The sequence below is a fragment of the Schistocerca serialis genome, chromosome 12, assembly GCF_023864345.2.
Source record: "Schistocerca serialis cubense isolate TAMUIC-IGC-003099 chromosome 12, iqSchSeri2.2, whole genome shotgun sequence".
In the NCBI taxonomy this organism is placed as follows: Eukaryota; Metazoa; Arthropoda; class Insecta; order Orthoptera; family Acrididae; genus Schistocerca; species Schistocerca serialis.
The window spans coordinates 6169638-6191795 of NC_064649.1; the positions used below are offsets into that span (position 1 = coordinate 6169638).

Sequence of the window (22158 nt, forward strand, 5' to 3'; positions counted from 1 at the left end):
GCCCAGACTCGGCCACAGGGCGGCAAGTAGCCAGACAGCGAAACGGCCATGGCGGCCCAGTTGTCTGGCGAATCAGTGGTAAGCACGCGCAACTCAGCTGCCGCTCTGCTAAAGTTTTTTAATGATTTATAAACGCTCAGGAAACCTGAGTCCCTGCGTGATGAAACTGCAAATTGTACAGGATATTTTCACGCCTCGAAGCTCACAAAAAATTTTAGAAATTGTAAATACGTGTAAGTGTGGTACAGAACCTGAATACATCGTTTAGATCACTCTAGGTGATCTCAGAGCACTTTCAATAATTTGTACTTCCAATATTGGGTTCGGGTGAATACTTTACCTCGACCACAAAAATTTATAACATGCACCTTTAGTTAATTACTGTAAATTTTAACTCACAACATACTTTCAAACGAAATACTGATGTGTAAGTAGGGGTTTGAACCTGGAAATATTGAATAGCGCATTTATTGTGAGAAGTCACATCTGCTACCACGATTTAGAATTTTGTAACAAGTTTAACTGAAAAATTTGAAACAGTTATGTAATATGGTAAGACTTCATTAAAAACTATAAATATTTTCACGGCAGCCGACATAATCGTCTGTACAGATTCAGTAACTGTACTGCTATTTAACATTATTATCATATATTGTTCCATCTTGGTTGCTCATTTTTAACTAGATTGCACATTTCGATCATTCTGGATCATCTTCAGATGTAAGTAGTTCTTTGAGCAACCCTCCTTGTCTACTCCTAAACACCCATCAGAGCACAAAGTACAGTACTCTGATATTTGTTTTTTGAATAGGTAAGTTGGATTGCTCACGCAACTACTTGCATACAGTGTGCTCGAAACATGTACTTAGTTCTGAAATGAGCCAGAATGATTGAAATATGAATTCTAATTTTTAAAAAATGTGCTATTGAGACTTAGCAATAAATGAGAATTATCTTAAAGATATTTTTTTCAGAACTTCAGAATATAAAATATCTGACTGGACTACAATACTTGGTATGAATTAGCCCCTGCCGCCCTCCTTTGGTATTGTGAGATTTAATAAGCTTTGTGTCGTGCATTGTTCAAGGGTTCACAAGTGGGCCTTCAGCTCCGAAAGCCCATATCGATGATGTTTCGTCGAATGGTTCGCACGCTGACACTTGTTGATGGCCCAGCACTGAAATCTGCAGCAGTTTGCGGAAGGGCTGGACTTCTGTCACGTTGAACGATTCTCTTGAGAAGTTGTCGATCCCGTTCTTGCATGATCTTTTTCCGGCCGCAGCGATGTCGGAGATTTGATGTGTTACCGGATATTCACGGTTGACACGTGAAATGATCGTACGGAAAGATTCCCACTTCATCGCTACATAGGAGATGCTGTGTCCCATTGCTCGTACGCCGACTGTAGCACCACGTTCAGTCTCACTTAAGTCTTGATAGTCTGCCATTGGATCAGCAGTAACCGATCCAACAACTGCGCCAGACACTCGTTGTCTAATATAGGTGTTGCCCACCTCAGCGCCGTGTTCTGCCCGTTCACGTATCTCTGTATTTGAATACGCATGGCTGTACCAGTTTCTTTGGCGCTTCAGTGTACATACTATTTACTATAGTCACGATGAAATTGAAGAAAGTACACAGGCGGGATTTGAACCTGTACTGTTAGCACAGTGACCGTGAAGTGAAGCTGGTGCGCTACGCTTTCTTGATCAAAATTTGGCTGAAGCTACAGGAAGAGGTTTCCGTGGAATATCATGCGTAAGAGTAGACCCAGGGAGTTTTGTAAGTAGCCTTGCTCAATTAAGATCGTAACATGTATGTTACGTGTATGTTAGGTGTGTTGCATGACTGTAGGCGGTCGTTGCTTCATTTCGATCGTTTCGTTCTCATATGCGATCAGTCTTGTTAGATGGCCATACAAACAGGAAGCGGTGAAGCGTCTAGAAATCGAGCGAAAGTCTATAAAGGGCCACGTAACTTAAGGAAAAGTGTTATGATTCTTGAAGTATCGACACATCACATTCCAAGTAGTGAAATATTTGTTTATTCCTTATGTGTGTGCCGGCCGGAGTGGCCGAGCGGTTCTAGGCGTTACAGTTTGGAACCGCGTGACCGCTACGGTCGCAGGTTCGAATCCTGCTTCGGGCATGGATGTGTGTGATGTCCTTAGGTTAGTTAGGTTTAAGTAGTTCTAAGTTCTAGGGGACTGATGACCTCAGAAGTTAAGTCCCATAGTACTGAGAGCAATTTGAACCATTTTGAACCTTATGTGTGTGATTAAACTGCACCCAGTTACGGATCATGCCATTTGTATAAAATTTGAAAAGCGCTGGTGATATAGACACACACTTTCTTATTAAAATTTTATCTGTCTTTATCCTTCATGTTTTTTTAATAATCTAAGAGTCTTTCACGAGTTTTTACACCTTTCATGTATTTCACAGAATATCTATTACTTCCTATTATTGATCATATTTCTTTCCTGTTAACATTGTAGAATGCTTTGACGAAGCATATTAATGTTACGTGCGTTTTCTGTACTGAATTCATTCCTCTTTTGAAACAAATATTTTGTCTGTGGTTGATCTTCGTCTTCTAATTCCATTTTGCACTTCTCAAGTGGGGTGCTCCGAAGTTCGTTTAAGCTGCTTGTCCATGATCCCTGCTATAATTTACATGTATAAAACTCAGCAGACTTACAGTTCTGTAATTTTTCCAGTATTTCCGAGCCTCTTTTAATACTTGTAGGATTTGAAGCGCTCCAGATGTTCGCCATTAATCTTGTAATTTTATACTGTCCGGTTCTATCCATTGTTACAGCCATTTGTCCACATAGTGTTGAACATTCGCCGTCGAGTATAACACACTTTGTCTGTTTATCAAGTATCAAGGAGCCGATCGCATATCTAGGAAGGCCGCCGTTTTGGTTATTAGTCGGCGATATCGCGCACTTTGTTTATTCCTACGTCTTGGTTTGTGTTCAACTCTTGCGTAAAACTGCTTTGTTACAAATGTACTGCGCGCTCTATATGATGTCCCTATACGCTCGTGTGTCTTGGGACTAAAATACCAAATATCTGCCAGTGTTTAAAGTCCAGGAACGTATTCTTTCTTAAAGTTTCTCGCACTTTGCTCATTTTCGTTTCTTTTCGGTTGATACCCGTCTTCCAGAATGTAGTTCACATAGTAGCAACATACATTTCATTGAATTTGTCTCGATCGAGATCAAAGGCAATGATTTACAAAATCCCACAAGGACACCGGGATCACTTGAAAACCTTGTCGGGACTGCAAACTCCCGTTGACGTCTTTTTCCCTCGTCTGTGAAATAAATTTTGCTCTTTAAACTCCGCCTTCTGCAAAAGCCAATGTATTCTTTTTTTCTATTTCTCCACACATGTTTCGAGGCCCACGTCTCCTCTTCTGTGGGTCTAGACTTTCTGTATAATATCATAAAAAGTTCATGATTGTTTTCCTCTTCTACGCCTAAAAACTATAACGTATGAATTTTCTTTATTTTGGTTCGATTTCTCGCACATCACCTGTCGCAGTGGTTTTGTACAGGTCGGCTTGTTTTTATGACACTCATCGTCTAACGGTGTGTCATTTGCAATGTAGCCGTAAAGAATTTGCTTATTTTCGAAAATAATTTCCCGTCGGTAGTAGTTGTTAAGTCGTGTTCTTACGTCTTCCATCCAGTTCTGCATCTCTGGTGTGGTTTTTTTCTATCGTAATTGTATACACTATGTTCCACGTCTTTTTAATTTCACTCTCGCCTGTTTTAAAGCGAATTTTACACAGAAATGAGGACTGACAAAACACTTAAGTCGTTCTACTCACAGAGAGACGCCATGTTTACAGTTGCTCAATTGTTCTTCATATCTTTTCTGTCTAGTGTCTCTATAATTTAGAACGTTTGGTGAAAACTTTTTTGTATTGTCTGCTGGGATAGAATTAATTTCGTGTGAGCGTGGGTGTGAGTGAGAAAGAGAAAGAGAGAGAGAGAGAGAGAGAGAGAGAGAGAGAGCGCTAGAAAAAGGGGGAAGTATTGATAAGAACGGTTTTTTGGATAATGGAGGATCTTTGAGTACAATGTTTTATTTGACGAAGTGTCTTTATATAATACATTAAGTTTTGTTGCACACTTGTGTATTCGTTCAAAACTTTCATTCCTCGTGTCACTGTTCTTTGCAAGTGGCGGTTCTCCTGAAATGTAATGTTTTGGTAGATACTGTTGCTTTCTCTGAGGATCTTGACATCAGTTTCTCTTACTTGGGTGGTGGTTTTCCTCTATCAAAGGAGCTGCAAAAGTGGAGTGTGTACTGTCAGTTTTTTTCCAGCCTCGCTGGTGCTCAGAATGCCTTAGTTTTAAAAACTTTTGCTTGTTTGCCCCGTGTAGCCAGATTGACATGAATACAAATAATATATTCCAGCTTTGTGTAACAGAAGACGGTGTTCAAACACACATTTTGAGAAAGTTTTTTCATCTCGACCCATTGAGATTTATATATTTCGGACGTCAAACAGAGGAAGGAGAGGATAAGGAATGCAAAGTGCTGCAGCAGAAGAGGAGTTCCGTGCATCTGTGGCGTTTAAAAATGCTTCATCCCTTGCGGGGATCGAACCCGCGACCTTTGGATTAGAAGTCCAACGCGCTATCCTCTGCGCCAAAGGGACGATGCAATTGTTCGATTCCCACGCAGTATAAGAGCTGTCGTTTCTGCTTCCGTGCCAAGGGCGAGCTGATCGCCGTGACGTAATCGTAATGACGCACTCCGCTGCACGCGCCTATCGATCCGATCACTTCGTGCTCTGGGCGGCACTTGAAAATTGATAACCATGGTCAAAATTGTTGTGTACGCAACTTAAAAGAGTAACTCATATTTGTGTGTGATACTAAAGAGAAATGACGCGGTGGTCCAGGGTTCGACTACTGGTGACAGCACCGATCTGACTGACTCGCCCGCCACTGAAATAGCGTCAGGTGAAAATATTTGCACCGATATTTATAATTTATTTACTTTTGGGCTCGGTGGTATAGCGGCAATGTGTATGGCTGGAACCCGAAAGATTGCGAGATGGAATCCCGGTCGGACCGCCGTAGTTTTCTGTCTGCCTTTAACGAAATGCCTACACTTCTCGAGTTCGCGGGTGTGGCAAGGAGATGCACGTGGTTCGAATTCTACGTTAAACTATAGGTCCCCTCCTTCGAATACGCACGCGTGCACTGCATGTCGGCAATATTTCAGAAGACATAGGAAGACGGTCGCGCACCAAAAATATTGAACCGGATTTCTTCGTTCCCGGTAGCCTTGCCACATAGTGTAGTCACGAAAACCCCCCCATTTATTCCAAATATAATTGCAGCCGGGGGTGTATTGCATCACTTGCAATACACTGTGCGATAGATTGACAAATTGGAAGGATGTTTAGTACCACGTGTAAAGAATATCTTACGGTTTGTAACTCAGAATCTGCCTCGAGTACCCACTTTCATGAGCAGTGGCATTCCGTCACCGATTTCCCTAGTAACTTAAAAATTTTTATACATCGAGACAACAAGGACCACAATTGACGTTCTTGGAGGGGGTCGAAATTATACGATCCCTTAATAGCTTTCGACACCAAACCTTAAATGGGAAAACGGAGTTGAGGTATAGTAGAATTTTGGCAAATTTCGACTGCCTATTTTTGCTGTCATAAAACACGGCACTTTTTACGATGTTCCCTTTCTTTTCCCCTAGGCCTGTATTTAACTCTTCCCCTCCCACCAACTCGCTCGCTTTGTTACCCTAGGTTTTGCACATCTTCCTTTCAAGTTTATTCTTAAAAGTTTTTTCAAGTTCCAGCTGTATTTAAAAACCTATCAAAATTCGCTACAGTCTGGAATCCTTTTAATCGTGATAATTTTTTAAAAACATAGAAACTTTTTTACAAAATAACACTTTTTGGTTTTTTCGTTTATTAAAGTTTTGGCGTTTATTTAGTGGATACTGTCAGCAGATGCGTTGCTTTGCTGTAACATATGCATCTGATGTTCCTATTTCATGTCATTAAACACACTTCGTTGAGGGGCCCCTTAGGTTAGAATAACTCACGGTTGTTACTAATGAAAATAAATGCCAACTGTCACTATTATATTCTACGTATTTTTTTAAGTGTCCTTGTTATCCCAGCATTCCTGGTTCTCATTCACCATCCGTGCGTTCCCGTAAAAGACCGCCAATCATATGTCTGAACCTGAATACCATCGACGCATGCGCGAGCCGTTTGTTTACTTGTGCGCCGCCAACAAGAGGCGGCAAGAGGTCCTATTGCCTGTGCCGCGGTTGCGTGCTGATGGGAGAAGCGGTAAGTGTGCTCTGCGGGTTCTGTTATTTCCGTCAGTAGCTATTTACTGCACGCTTCTTGTCCAGGTTGCTTAGAAATCCCTCCATTTTGCTGCAGCCACTTCTTGATTTTTTTCATCCTAGCCGCAAATTAGGTTTAATACTTGTTTTCTCATATCTTTTCAACTTACGCTTGATCACTATATTATTATTTGTTTAGGCCCCATCCACCATATTGGATTGGAATCCGTGAATCCGATATTTCTATTCGGCGACGTACTGCTTTTTAGTAGTGTTTTGTTCTGACACTTGTTTACATTTCGCGGCGTACGGTTGCAACTGTAGCGGTTCTAAAGCTAACCACTGACAAAATTGTTTGTTCCTTATTCGAATATTATACTTAGTAGTTTTCGACTGTTCATCCCATTCAGGTGCGCCGGAACAAAACCCGATACGTCCACTTTTGCTGTATTCGCGTGTTTGAACTGGGGGGGGGGGGGGGGGGGGGGGGGAGGGGGAGAGAGAGAGAGAGAGAGAGAGAGAGAGAGAGAGAGAGAGATACGGGAGTAATACATGCTGCCACAAAACAATTTTCAGCACAACGTAACATGAAGTGTTTTATGGCGTGTTTCTTCTTTTTATAACTTGTGGAGCCATTTAGAGATCACTGTTTGTTACTTTCTGTATTAACAGCAAATGCGGATTTATCGGTTTTTGTTCGTGTGCTCCTCAATTATTAGGAGTGTGTTTACATTTCGCGGCATGCAGCTGCAGGTGTAGCGGTTCTCAAGTCCTGACAAAGTTGTTTTGTGCACTGTTATTCGGTTATTAAATTTAGTAGCTCTCAACGGTGTCTCGTACTGTTTCTGGCGAAATAACGGTTTAATAAACTTTCGAAAACTTTCGCTCACTGTGATTTTTTTTTTAGAGCTGTTTTTGAGTTGAAGTCCTTTATTAAATGTGGTACGATAGTTTTCAGATGAAGTTTCTTATTGTGTGTACTGAAATATTTCAGTACAACTTTCGTTCACTATGTTTAATTTCGTTTAGTGTTTCGGTGGTTGCTTGAATTTTTGGTTTTAGATTAAAAATTGCATGAAATTATTATGGTATAGGTATAAGCTGTGGTTTGTTAGTGTTTACAAAAGTAGTTCTTTTCTTAGTAGAATGCGAAATTCGAGATCACTGTGGTTAGTTCTTTAAATAGTTCTACTGTTGTAATTGAACGTAGGTAACGTAGACATTTAGTTTTTTCAATAATTGTTAAAAATTTACCATGAGTGAGCAGTGTGGGTTTTGTAGCAGGTTTGTGAGTAGCGGTTTACGATGAAAAATTTGTTCAAGGTATTTTTAGTGGGGTGGGTGCAGTGGGGAAGCCGGTACGTGTTCTAGCAAGATCCTCTCTTGGAAATGCAGAATCTGTAGCAGAAGTAAGTTGATAGAGGAGCAGGAGCGTAAGATCTGTGCCCTCCGGGTGCAGTTGCAACTCACAAATGAGGAACTAGATAGGTTGAGGAGGGCGAAGGGCGCTGGGGAATGGGAACTGGTACTTGGTAACAAGACAGAGCTAGGATGAGGAGGAGATATTTAGACAGTTCTGCTTTGCGTATAAGCAATAGATTTGACCAGTAGTCACTCAAGTGGGGAGGAGCCTCTTGTAGCTGTAGGAGTGGGAAACATGCAGCAGTCCTCACCCTAACAGAAAGGAGGAGGTTCCGCTGCTGGGCAGTTCGCACAGTAGAGGTGTGGGCCAGCAGTTGCAGGAAATGTTGAGGAGTGAGTACCAGGTCACCAGCATTGTGAAGCCTAGTGCAGGGTTAGCTCAGGTGGCATAGGGGAGCTATGTAGGAATTTTAGGAAAGAGGATCAGGTAGTGATTGTAAGTGGAGCTGGGAACAGTCTTGATAGGGACGGGAAGTATGATGTAGGTGGTGACCTGCTCAAGATAACTACTCAAACTGGTGGCACCAATGTTATGGGCGGCCTCATCTTAATGGTGGTGTTAGGCGCGTTAACATAGGGCCGGATAAGGCACTGATGGCGGAGGGCGTGGCTCACATTGCGGTGGTGCCGACTGAGTCCATCAGTAGATCGGTTTTCACTAGGTAAGGCCTCCACCTCAACAGGTATGCTTCTTTTTTAGACTGAAGTCGACTGATAGGTATCCGTGCTTAAAGGAAGTGCCTCTGACAAAGGAATCACATTCAGAGGAGGACAGGTATCCAAGTAGCGAAAGAATTAGCCTATTTCATCAAAATATGAGGTATTAAAGTTAGTGAACTCCTTTTAGATGTTGACTCTGACGTTATTGGTATATGGAAGCATCACATAAATAATTTGAAAATTCAGAGGCTTCCTTTCCCTGGATACAGTTTAGCTGGCTGTTTTTAAACTTCTTTGCGGAGTGGAAGAGTTGTCGTGCGCGTAAAAAAAAAAAAAAAAAAAAAGTTACATGAATGTTGTGCAGGGCAGTTCAATTTAGTGAAAATAAACTCATAACTATTGTTGTTTATAGGTCCCCTACCTCTCACTTCAGACCGTTTCTGCTCAAACTAGAGATGGTTCTTGGTTCACATTATAGGAAGTACCAAAAATTAGTTGTATGTGGTGACTTCAGTATTAACTTTGTGTGACTGTACAAGGAAAAGGATGTTAGTAGATATCCTAAACTCATATGATCTAATGCAGACCGTGTTTTTTTTCCAATCAGGGTGCAGCGGAACAGTAACACAGCCATAGACAATACTTTTATTCATTCTTGATTACCGGGACATTCTGTTAGTAAAAGGGTGAATGGCCTTTCAGACCATGATGCATAAATTTTAACACTGAAAGGCTTTTGTACTCAAACAAATATTATACATAATTAAAAACTATGTATAAAAGCTAATCCAACGGCAACAGAGATTTTTAAACCTCGTTAAGGAACAAGAGTAGTAGCATGTTTATAGTGGCGGTAATGTAGATGACAAATATAATGCTTTCCTTAACACGTTTCTCATGCTCTTTGAAAGTTGCTTTCCATTAGAACGTTCTGAACAGGTTAATAGCAGAAATATGCTGCCTGGGTGGCTGAATAGTGGGATAAGGACATCATGTAGAACAAAGTAGGAATTACATCAAAATGTCAGAAGTAGTCACTATCGATCTAGAGCAGCCCATTACAAACAGTATTGTAAGGCGCTTAAAAATGTTATTAGCAAGGCAAAGAGTATGTGCTACGCAAATAGGACAGCTACTTCGCAGGATAAAATTAAAACCATATGGTTAGTCGTGAGGGAAGTCTATATCGTCGTCCTCGCGTTGCTGGCCAAAGTCAGTTCGTAGTAAGAATATTTGTCACCGAAAAGTCAGATATATGTACAGTTTTTAACAGTCACTTTCTGAGCATTGCTGGTCAATTAAATAAAAATTTCTTCAGTGAATCATATATCTCTCTTGAACAATACCTTTCCCATACTGAAATACTCCGTGATATTGACAAAGGGGAGATTGTCAAAAATTAAATCACTGAAGGCTAAGGACTCTCATGGATATGATGGGTTGCCTAGCAAAATATTAAAGTAATGTGTTGCATATATTATCCCTGTACCTAGCCAAATTTCAAATCTTTCCTTTAGGAATGGTCAGTTACCTGAACGATTAAAGTACTCAGTAGTAAAGCCGCTTTATAAAAAGGGAGAAATCGATGATTGGACAGTTTTACATCTATTTCTATGCCATCAGTGTTTGCTAAAGTTATTGAAAATTCTGTGTGTATAAGGATAAGTGATCATGTTTTTCCACATAATTTGCTATCAAATGTGCAGTTCGGTTTTAGAAGTGGTTTAACAATAGAAAATGCTATATTCTCTTTTCTTTGTGAGGTACTGGATGGAGTAAAGAAAAGGTTCGGAACGTTGGGCATATTTTTCGATTTAACTAAGGCGTTTGATTGTGTTAATCACAAATTATTGCTCCAGAAGTCTGACCATTACGGAATACGGGGAGTGGCTCAAAGTTGGTTCACCTCGCGCTGTTTCAAATAGCGCAGTTCATAGCCCAAGTTCATGGCTTTTAGAAAATGAACTAACGCTAAATCACAGTAACAGTTAGTTTTTACAGTTTCTAACACACAATTGAACAAAACCCGACATTTTAATTTCACAGAATGGCCTTATAAATGAAACTGAACTGTTCAAATTTCTAGGTGTTCAGATAGCAAACTTTTGTGGAAGGCTCACGTTCAGGATCTTGTTCAGACTTAACGCTGCCATTTTTGCTATTCGAACTCTATGTGAACTAAGTGATAGTTCGACACGGAAAGTAGTCTTCAGAGATTATTTACATTCACTTGTGGCGTATGGTGTTAATTTTGGGTTAACTCTTCCCATTGTCTAAGGATATTTTTGACTCAGAAACGGACGATTCGGGCAATAAGCCTAAGTGATGTAAGTTCGTGAATTTCTTGTCGACCCCTATTCATTAGTCTGGACATTCTACCATTGGCCTGCCTCTCTCTCTCTCTCTCTCTCTCTCTCTCTCTCTCTCTCTCTCTCTCTCTCTCTCTCTCTCTCTCTCATATATATACCGGGTCATCAAAGAGTCAGTATAAATCAGTATAAATTTGAAAACTTAATAAACCACGGAATAATGTAGATAGAGAGGTAAAAATTGACACACATGCTTGGAATTACATGGGGTTTTATTAGAACAAAAAAAACAAAGTTCACAAAATGTCCGACGGATGGCAGTGGACAGCAAAACTGCTACCGTGACGGGTGAGAAGTACGCCGATATGTTACAGAATCGCATCATCCCCAACCTGGCTGATAAACACCTGCTGGAACGTACGATATTTATGCAGGATGGCGCTCCACCCCATTTTGCTAGACGCGTGAAAGGTCTCTTGCGCGCGTCGTTTGGTGGTGATCGTGTGCTCAGCCGCCACTTTCGTCATGCTTGGCCTCCCAGGTCCCCAGACCTCAGTCCGTGAGATTATTGGCTTTGGGGTTACCTGAAGTCGCAAGTATATCGTGATCGACCGACATCTCTAGGGATGCTGAAAGACAACATCCGACGCCAATGCCTCACCATAACTCCGGACATGCTTTACAGTGCTGTTCACAACATTATTCCTCGACTACAGCTATTGGACATATGATGGTGGACATATTGAGCATTTCCTGTAAAGAACATCATCTTTGCTTTGTCTTACTTTGTTATGCTAATTATTGCTATTCTGATCAGATGAAGCGCCATCTGTCGGACACTTTTTGAACGCTTGTATTTTTTTCGGTTCTAATAAAACCCCATGCCATTCCAAGTGTGTGTGTGTCAATTTGTACCTCTCTATCTACATTATTCCGTGATTAATTAGTTTTCAAATTTATACTGACTTTTTGATCACCCGGTATATTACTGTCGTCTCTTATTAACAATATTCATTAGAATTAGCGACTTTCACTCAGTTAATACTCGGCAGAAATCCATTCTACATCTGTATAGCACTTCGTTGACTCTTGTGCAGAAAATTGTGCAGTATACTGCTGCATTCATTTTCAATTAGCTACCACAAGAATTCAAAAATCTTAGCAGTAATCCAAGCGCTTTCAAATCGAAACTGAAGAGTGTCCTTCTATTCTCTAGAGGAGTTCTTTGAAAAATTAACCTGATTCCTATGCTATACTGTTGATTGCGTTTACTTAAACTTGTGGCTTGACCTTTTTGAGTTCATAACCATTTTATTTTTATCAGTTGTTACTTTTGTGTTGTAATTTCATGCACTGACACGTTCCATGACTTTGGAGATTTGCTCCTACGGAACTAGCCGTATAAAATAAAATAAGAAAATAACGAATGTTGCCTTCAAGGTCTCGAGCTTTTTACCTCCAACGTTTTACTTACGCCAGTAGAAATATTTGAAAATTCTAATGTAAACGTTCTTAAAATTTTTGAAAATTTAAATAAATTTTTAAGTAAATCTGGAGAATTACATCAGTGGACGTGTCAGGGTTGCTATTCCTTCTTGATTTATTGTCGTACAGATGTTAACCTGAAGATGGTTCAAATGGCTATGAGCAGTGTGAGACTTAACATCTGAGGTCATCAGTCCCCTAGACTTAGAATGACTTAAACCTAACTAACCTAAGGACATCACACACATCCATGCTCGACGCAGGATTCGAACCTGCGACCGTAGCAGCAGCGCGGTTCCGGACTGAAGCGCTAGAACCGCTCGGTTACAGCGGCCGGCGTTAACCTGAAGATGTGGCTCTTAGTGCCCCTAAGACGGTAGGATGTAAAAAAATTGACTAAATACAGCCGAAGCGGTTTATTAATATTAAAGATGATTGCTCATAGCTGTGACTGCCAGACAACAAAGTGATCCTATTAAGGATTCCGTTTTTACCTATTGAGGTACGCAGCTGTATAATTATTAAATATGTATGGCGTACAGAAATGAGAAATACGGAAATTTAGCTTCGTGTATAGACGGCGTCGGCAGTGCTACCAGTCGTTGTGGACGCTACGAATGGAATATTTCTACTTTGATATTGGCTAGCCATAAACAGAATGCAATTATCGATATACCGTGTCCTTTGTACTTTTGCTCGTTCATTCATAAGTGTACTGGGATGATTTTTGAAATCACTAAAAATTTCGGTTTGTTCTAGAATGTTCATTTTGTACACGATACAGGGTTTCGAGCTTATCTTTAATGTTCCGGTACGTATTTCTGTTTTGTATGAGGTACACTTGTGTTATTCTTGTTACATTTAATGTGTTGTTTCAATCGAATCAGTGACTTGTGTGTCTACACTCCACGAATATGTTCCAGTGGCGAATGATTCGGTTGAAGACCCTTTGTTGGTAAGACACTATGTGAGCTCGAATATTTCTACCTTCGTGGTTCTTTGGCGAGACGTGCGTAATAGGAAATAATATACCGGTTGGCTCTTCTAGGAGTGTGCGCTGTCTGACCGCGCCGTGCTGCTGTACGCCTCTCTTGCAGCGTCTGCCACTGCAGGTGGTTGAGCACCTCCCTGACTATTTCGCACTTACTCGATGAATCTCTGACGAGACCTGCTGTTCCTATAGTTACTCTCGCAGTAACGTCGTGTAACAGTTCTGGAATTCGCTTTGTTTTCAGCCACAAATGTTGTTAACAGTCACTTGGACTAAAAGTGACACTGCCGCGCGGGATTAGCCGAGCGGTCTAGGGCGCTGCAGTCACGGACTGTGCGGCTGGTCCCGGCGGAGGTTCGAGTCCTCCCTCGGGCGTGTGTGTGTGTGTGTGTGTGTGTGTGTGTGTGTGTGTGTGTGTGTGTGTGTGTGTGTGTGTGTGTTTGTCCTTACGATAATTTTGGTTAAGTAGTGTCTAAGCTTAGGAACTGATGACCTTAGCAGTTAAGTCCCACAAGATGTCACACATATCTGAACATTTTTAACATTAAATGTGACACTGTAATTTCTTTTCAAAATTTATGTACAATTTTCTGCTGTGACCTTTGCGTGGTATTCGTACTCCTCGCTTTCTTAACATTAGGTGAGCTTTGGATGGGATGCAGAGGAAGATTGTGTGACAAAGTACGGAAGGAGGCGTTGTGAGACGGCTGCAGTCTTTCTTTCCCTCCGCCCCAGCCTAGGAGCCGGGGGTGGTTCCGGCACGTGCGCAGACCGAGCTCGCGGTGGAAACAGCGCCTCCGTGGAAGAGCGGCGTGCGTCACTCTGGTGACGTCACGAGGGAGGCTCAGCAGTCCGGAGCGGTACCACCGGCTCGGTGACGCAGTGGGGCGCCTTCTGCCAGAGGTGAATGCTGTGCAGTGTCCCTTTGGCGCAGCGGATAGCGCGTTGGACTTCTAATCCAAAGGTCGCGGGTTCGATCCCCGCAAGGGATGAAACATTTTTAATACAGATGCGGGAAAGCCGCATTGTAGCTTCAGACGGAACTATCTGCGCCGTGACAGCGTCTCACACGCTGGGATCAATGGCTTCTTCAGTCGATAATTTGGAAGCAAACCATGCATAACGCAGCATTTGTTTAAATATCGGCGTTGGGCATTGGTAATGCAGTATCGAGTGTATTTTGGTAGTGTCTTCACGAGAAGCAATTTCTCGTTCTTTTTCGATTAAATACGAACAATTTTGAAGACATGGGAAGGATACATTACCAGTATCACTTTACGCGTTTGGTCGTTCACTAGTCGATAGTCATGAATATTATACTATTTGTGATAGTAAAAATTTGTAGACTGCCAAATAACATTGTAAATTTCACAAAAGTTCATCCGATTACACGTATTTTTCCCATTACGTCAATTGTAATATAAATAGTAAAGAAACTGACTGTGTTAGAAATAAAAAAAAACTGACGAGCGGGATTCGACCCAGCGATTATGGGGCTTGAATGCTAACCACTCGGCTGCCGCCGCTTCATGGTAAAAATGGCGACGCACAGGTGTACATACTTGATGACCGAAATTATCTTGCGATTTTCTCAGTAACGCATGAGACGTACGCGCTACTGCTTACACATTTTGTTGTCCTCATGGAGTACTACGAGTGTACGAAGTTTGCAGTAAATCCGCGTTCCAAACGTCGTCGCCTCCCCTTGATAGTGATCCGTCACGTGTGCAACCGTCTGAGGGTGCGTATTGGCGTATTGTAAATAGTGGAAATGTTGATGAGCAGTGTTGATGACCTTCAGATATTTTCAGTATTGTGAGTACACACTGAACGTGTGAGGTCAAGAACTGACGGTGTGACAGTATTCTCCACTCAGTTGTAGACAGTGCTTCAGGAACCACCCACACGGCTTTACTGACCACTGTTCCTGTTTTCAATTTGTCTTTGTGCACATCATACCGCAGATTCAGTTTTTCAGCTAGACTTTTAACACAAAACAGTTGTAATAGGGGTGCGCTTGGGTAGTCGTTGTATAGACCGTTGTAGGATGGTCAACGGAGGATCTGTTCCCATACTGCTTACCTTATTAGTTTGAAAATATGATATAGGTCGGTGAATTACACAGCAGTTTGGTGGAACGCTTACACTTCCAAAAATAAGTCATATGTATGCAATGACTAGTAAGAGGTCTTGCAAATATGTAAATTGCATCGAATTATCCCAAAACATAGAAATATGTTTGAAGTTAATTGCAGCACCTGAAAGTATTCCTGCCAGGCATATATAATTCCTCCACCGGTTTCCACTCATTTTTACTAAACGTGTTTGTTGCTGTTACTGAACTTAACTTGAAGCATTTCAATCATCTGCTTTTCGCCAGAAATCTCCAAGTTACTCCTTTCTTCTCTATTTTATTGCGTATCAGCATTAATAATTTGTGGTACAATGCAGGAGTGACACGAAAATATTTTATGAAATCTTTCGAGAACATGATTCCGATGTGGGCCAGAAAATTATCGTGCGACAAGTCGTTCCTCGTTAACAGTCACATTCTGACCAGTTTCCTCCTTTCCGTTGTCTTCGGCTGGTGCGGCTAACAAATTGAGCAATACGCTCTCTTTTGGGTGCTCGACATCTTAACCTCGTAGAATGATGTTGTCGACCGACAATATTGACAGTAATATTGATGTTGCAACAAACTAGTTTTGTCCACAAATACTGAACGTGTGCACCCCAATTTAGCTGTCCCAGTCGTCTCGAAAGGCATACCATGCTTGTCACTCATTTGTTGCCAAAATTCAATTCGTTTTGGACAGAAAGCTTCCGTTTCTTCACCTGTTGCTTGCTCCATGTTGATGTCTTGCCTTTCGTTCGTATTTGAAACCAGGCTTGTCAGTAACGTCTACCTCTATATGTACGTGCGTACTGGGCTAGCCACTGTACAGTGCATAGCCGAGGGCACTTTGTACCGATACTTAACTGTCTCTCTACCCTTGCGCAAGACTGCTGCAGGATCGTTCTGCAGTGTCTGGCAAGTGCTGCTTCTCTAAACCACTTCAGTAGCATTTCATGAAAAGATCACTCCCCTTCCCTGCCAACCCGACTGAGCATTTCCCTAACACCGTCACACTGATGGTACTTGACGCTAAAGAATCCCGCAGCACGCATCTGAATTCCTTCCGTGTCTTTCTTCATCCTGACCTGGTGGGGCACGTAGTGCGCAGTCTTTGTCAATGTGAGCAAAGAACAGTCACACCGTGATTGAGAGTTTTTATTTTTTTAATTTTTTTAAAATTTATTGCCAAATTATAGACCTGTTACCTGATGTTTAAAACATCTTACAATTTTCGTTTTTTATCTTTTTAGAGTTTTCGTTTCTGTTGTTTTATCTACAGAATTTACAAAGAATGAATGAATTGGGAGTACACTTTAAAGTGTAGATCCTTCTCACAGCGGTCAGGTGCGTCAGTTGAGAGGTCGCATACACCAGCTCTGGCAGGACCGAGCCTTGCAGACAAACCACTGTCTGGTTGGTGTTCAGGTCTACCTACAACTTGGCAACAGCTCCGTCTTGCTCTTTTTCGTAATACGTACACGCAAATAGGCGGACCGTCAGAGCGAATACTCGCGTTCCCCGACTGGACGACACTGCGCGGCGGGGTTTCCACACTTTCATCCGTCGTTCCCCGGGTATACACTGAGGTGACCAGAGTCATGGGATAGCGTTGTACCAGTATACAGGAGACGGTAGTATCGCGTACACAGGGTATGAAAGGGCAGTCCATTGGCGGAAGCCGTCATTTGTAGTCGGGTGGTTCGTGTGAAAAGGCATGCTACGTGATTATGGCCGCAGGACGAGAATTAAGACTTTGGCGCGGAACGGTAGTTGCAGCTAGACGCATGTGACACTTCCATTTCGGAAATGGTTAGAGGACTCAGTGTTTCTAGACTCAGTGTTTCTAGACTCAGTGTTTCTAGACACAGTGTTTCTAGACACAGTGTTCAACAGTGCCAGGCACTACCTCTCAGCACGCACAACGCAAAGATCGGCGGCCTTCATTGGCGACCGAGAGCAGCGGTGTTCGCGTAGAGTTGTAAGTGGTAACAGACAAGAAACACGGAGTGAAATTAACCCAGAAATCAATGTGGGGCGTAAGACGAACGTCTGCGTTAGGACAGCGCGGCGAAATTTTGCGTTAATAGGCTACGGCAGCAGACCACAGACGCGAGTGCCTTTGCTAACAGCGCAACGTCGCCTGCAACGCCTCTCCTGCGCTTCTGACCGTATCGGTTAGACCCTAGACGACTGGAAAACCGTGGCCGGGTCAGGTGGCTTCCCATTTCAGTTGGTAAGAGCTGATGGTAGGGTTCGAGTGTGGCGCAGACCCCACGAAGGCATGTACCCAACTTGTCAGCGAGACACTGAGCAAGCTGGTCATAGCTCCATAACGGTATAGACTGTGTTTACGATGAACTGAACCGATATTTGACTGGAAATAGTTATATTAGTCTACTCGGAGCCTTTCATGGAGTTCACGTTCCCAAACAACGATGGAATATTTATGGATTAAAGTACGCTATGCGAGTGGGTACAATTGTTCGCGATTTGTTTGAGGAACATTCCGGACGGTTCGAGCGAATGATTTGGCCACCCATATCGCCCGACATGAACCCCATCCAACATTCATCGGACACAATCGAGAAGTCAGTCAGTGCATAAAAGCCTGCACCGCAAATATGGACGGCTACGGACGCACCGTGGTCCATTATTCCTGCACCAACGACTTGTTGAGCCCCTACCACGTCGAGTTGCTACACCACGCGGGGTTATCTGTTTCGTTTTCCCTCTCGTACGGATGCCAAACCTACATTTGGAAGACACAGCTATAGTAAATCGTATGTCTTTGACTAAGAGCTGATTTTTGTTTTCTTTTAGTGACACTTATGGAGTCTCGTTAAGTGGTAGTACAACAGTTCAATGACAGTTCAACATCTGACAGTGACTGCTACGAAACTGAAATGGAGGCGGCCAGCGCACATACTGAGACGAAGGGAAGAAATGGGAGTTGGAAAGCTGGAGTGAGGCTACTCTAGAGTTTGGTTCCTCGTTATAGTGCGGACCTTTGGGACACAAACAGAATGACTCCTATCCTCCCCCTCCCTCATACGGCAAGCAGCATGGATTGCGGAAACATCGATCACGTATAACCCAATTCACTCTTTTCTCAGATGAAATACTGAAGTCCGTGGGCCAAGGCAGTCAGGCAATTGCTGTAGTTTCCGACTTCCGAAAAGCATTTGACACGATACCACACAAAAGTAGTCTGCTGTAGCAAGTACAGAGCATCGAATGAAATTAGAGACTGTACTGAGTATTTGTTGGTGGAGAGGACGCGGAGCGTCGTCTTGGATGGGGAGTCAGCGACTGATACAGATGTAGATTCCGGTGTGTGCCAGGGAAGTGGTCATTCCGTACGTTAATGATCTACCAGGCAATATTATAGTAATCACAGATCAAGAGATCGGTTGACGCTTGACTGGAATATAAAGACAAACGAACCGCCACAACACTGGCGCCACAGCCACAACAGTGGCGCCAGGATCCCGGCAACCGGACATAGTGGTCGCCAGTAAACCGGATGCGCCCTTGGCATGGCGAGTGCGCAGATTCGTTATGTAAAGGCGGCAAAGTGACGTCTCCGGAGTATGACCGTCGCGCACCGACGTAACCCCACCAACCAGCATCTTCGCAGCGGATGTTCTTCGCGGTCTCATAAGGGGGACTGGACTGACTCGCTGGAGGCATCTGCATCTGCATCTGCATCGCCGCTAGAATCGACTGAACACCTCCAGTTTGACGTAATAATTTCTTTTATGTCAGTATTGCTTATGGAAATTGTTATTCTTTTATTCTTTTGTGAAGTTTCTGCCTCTTGTCTCTCTACCCGTGTTTTTATGTAATCCCGAATGAAGAGTGTGCATTTGTTTGTAATTCATACAGGTTTACAATATCAGTAGATATTTTTAAGCGATTAGGGTTTTCTTCACTACCGATGGCAGTAAATAGATATTTGAATTGTACAAAATATTAATGAACACGTGGACTACTGATTCATTAAGCATACGCACATCTTCAGAATCAAAATATTTCTTGTAGAAAATACATGTCTTGAAATGATAAGAGTATTTTTCAGTTAGGTTTTAGGTACATTACACATTACGGATATATTACTTTAATTTGTAATTTTAAAATGGAATCAAAGCATAATCTGTGAGATAGTTGTTAGACTAAATTTTTGGTGTAAAATTGGTTCATACTTGCAAAAATCGTAACCGAAAGCCTGGAACCTAATTTTTTGAATTCCACTGGCGACGTATTCATTCGTCGCATTCCGTTAACGCCCAGTGATTGAAATATGCCTTCGATTTGAAGTGACTGCAGTTCCCCACATGGCTTGCATCTGCTTTCAGTATCAACGAGACTGAAGGCCAACCACTTTATGTGGCAGATATTAAACTTCTCCGGCAACGCCGAACATTGCAGTTAATAAATAATAAATATAAAAAAACTGCACAGACATCTTGATAAGATTTCGATATGGTACAAAAGATGGCAACTTGCTTTAAATCTTCAGGAAAGTAAAATTCTGCACTTCACAAAACGTGAAAATGTGATGTCTTGTGGCTAAACTACACTGTAATCAATCAACTCATAGGAATAACTGCATGTAACAATTTCTGAGGACATGAAATGGATAGACCACATCGGCTAAATAATAAGCGATTTCTACGGCAGACTTTGGCTCGTTATTAAGACACAGGAAAAACACAGAATAGGAACGGGATTATGAAAAGTATTCGCAAATTGTGAATAAGATTGTACAACGGCTGTACAACTTACTAGTAATGCATGAATATTTGTGTCAGCCCAGGAGTCGAACCAGGATTTCCCGCTTCACGCGAGCAGTCGCCCTAACCGCCTAGGCCATCCGAGGACACGTGCAGTAACCCACCCAAACTTCCATATGTCCCGGTGTCTGCGTCCCATAGTGCTCGCCTACAAATCGTGTGATTCCCGCTCAGGGAGAGACATTGTTTTGCCCGTCACATCGCCTTGCTTCGGCACGAAGGATGGCAGGGCAGTGTCTGTATTATAAAGTGTCTGCACAGTTCGATGTTACGTTCGACGTTCCTTTAGACATGGAAGACGATGTCTCTCCCTCTGTGGGAAATCCAGGTTCGAGTGTCAGTCCAACACAAATCTTCATATGTTACTGGTAAATGGTACTGTCGTTGTACGATCGTACTCGGAGTTTTCGAATGCATTTCCTAATTTAATGCGGTTGTCAGTCGCCAGTAGTGTCTGTTCTTTCCGGCATGCATGCATTGCCTGGAACTACGTGGACACTGTACAATGCAGACACTGCCCTACTGTAGAGTCCACGCAGGATACGACGCGCAGTGACCAGTTTCTGTCCAAAGCGCTGGCCGAGTTCATTCGTTTGTTCAGAAGGGGGAGGGAGGTCCGGCAAGTGTTCTCTACCTGTTGGCTGGTCAGCGATGATAGAATCGAGGCGCACCCCCTTCTGTCTATCTCAAACTATTTTAGAGAAACGGTTCACTAAAAAAGTCATTTTTGGTTTTCTTCTAGCTTTATATGTCAGTTCAAGATAATATGCCCATCATTTCGTTAATGGTCATAGTTACATGGAATAAGACACTGCGCGAAATTCGGAAAATTTCGCAATGAAAAATAGAGGTTGCTATGAGTTTGCGTTTGGTGTATTTTGCATAATATGTTGTTGCAAATGACATTTAGCTAACATATTGAATTTTTCTTTAGACTTGGCTAGAGATAACGACCTGTCACCAATCTCGAGGAAACTGATGTGACGTAGCGCACTCATTCGCCATCGCTCCGCGGGAACGATAAAGCCAGAGTGAAATATCCGCAACATGCCTCTTATTTCAGAAGCGATATGAGATTTTGGCAAACGATAGCACGCAAAGAGGACAGTATTTTACTGTATAGTTATTATGTAAAACTTCATTATCTACTGTGTTAAACCAATGAGTACAGAATTTTTCGGTGAAAAATGTAATTTATAAGGGCCATCGATAGGTGCTCACACGACAAATGCTATGCGTTTTGGAACAACGTATGTGAAGACATTACACTTTTTTCTTGTACTGAGGATGTGTTTTTCATAAATTACTGACTTTACTTTTCCTCAGTTCTTCGCGCTTAATGAACTTCATAAACCACTGTTTCAGAATTCTCTCGCAGTTGTCTGCACAACGTGTTTGTGAGGTGAGCCTGTATAAACTCCACTGAGTTTTGGCAAAAGAAGCAAATTTTAGATGAATTATAGAGTTGAGCAATCAGACGTCCTTTTTAGATTTTATTATGCAAATCCAGTTTTCGGCTATTAGCTAGCTATTCTCAATCCGCTATTTTTTATTCTCAGTGTGTATAAGTCCCTGTTGTTTGGGCTCAGTCACAGTTCTTTGAATACTCAAAGAATATTCGAAGAACTGTGACTGACTCCCAAATAACAGGGACTTACATGCATTGAGAATAAAAAATAGCGGATTGAGAATAGCTACTTACTTGCCGAAATCTGGATTTGCATAATAAAATCTAATAAGGGCAACTGATTGCTGCACTCTATAATTTATAACTCACATACAGTCGCTGAGTGCATCCACTTTGCCGGCCGGAGTGGCCGAGCGGTTCTAGGCGCTCCAGTCTGGAACCGCGTGACCGCTACGGTCGCAGGTTCGAATCCTGCCTAGGGCATGGATGTGTGTGACGTCCTTAGGTTAGTCAGGTTTAAGTAGTTCTAAGTTCTAGGGGACTGATGACCACAGGTGTTAAGTGCCATAGTGCTCAGAGCCATTTGAACCATTTTTTGCATCCACTTTCTGAATGGAAGGCAA

The 22158-nt window shown here is 42.3% G+C and overlaps 1 protein-coding gene and 2 non-coding genes across 4 annotated transcripts in view; 2 read left to right on the top strand and 1 right to left on the bottom strand.

The window, feature by feature from the left end:
* Positions 1-22158, top strand: part of LOC126428191 (angiotensin-converting enzyme-like) — a 214686-nt gene that overhangs the window by 12236 nt on the left and 180292 nt on the right. The gene's annotated exons all lie outside the window — the stretch shown is intronic.
* On the bottom strand, positions 4606-4678 carry Trnar-ucu (transfer RNA arginine (anticodon UCU)). Its single transcript has one exon. It is a non-coding gene; the product is annotated as a tRNA-Arg (tRNA).
* Positions 14138-14210, top strand: Trnar-ucu (transfer RNA arginine (anticodon UCU)). The gene has a single exon. It is a non-coding gene; the product is annotated as a tRNA-Arg (tRNA).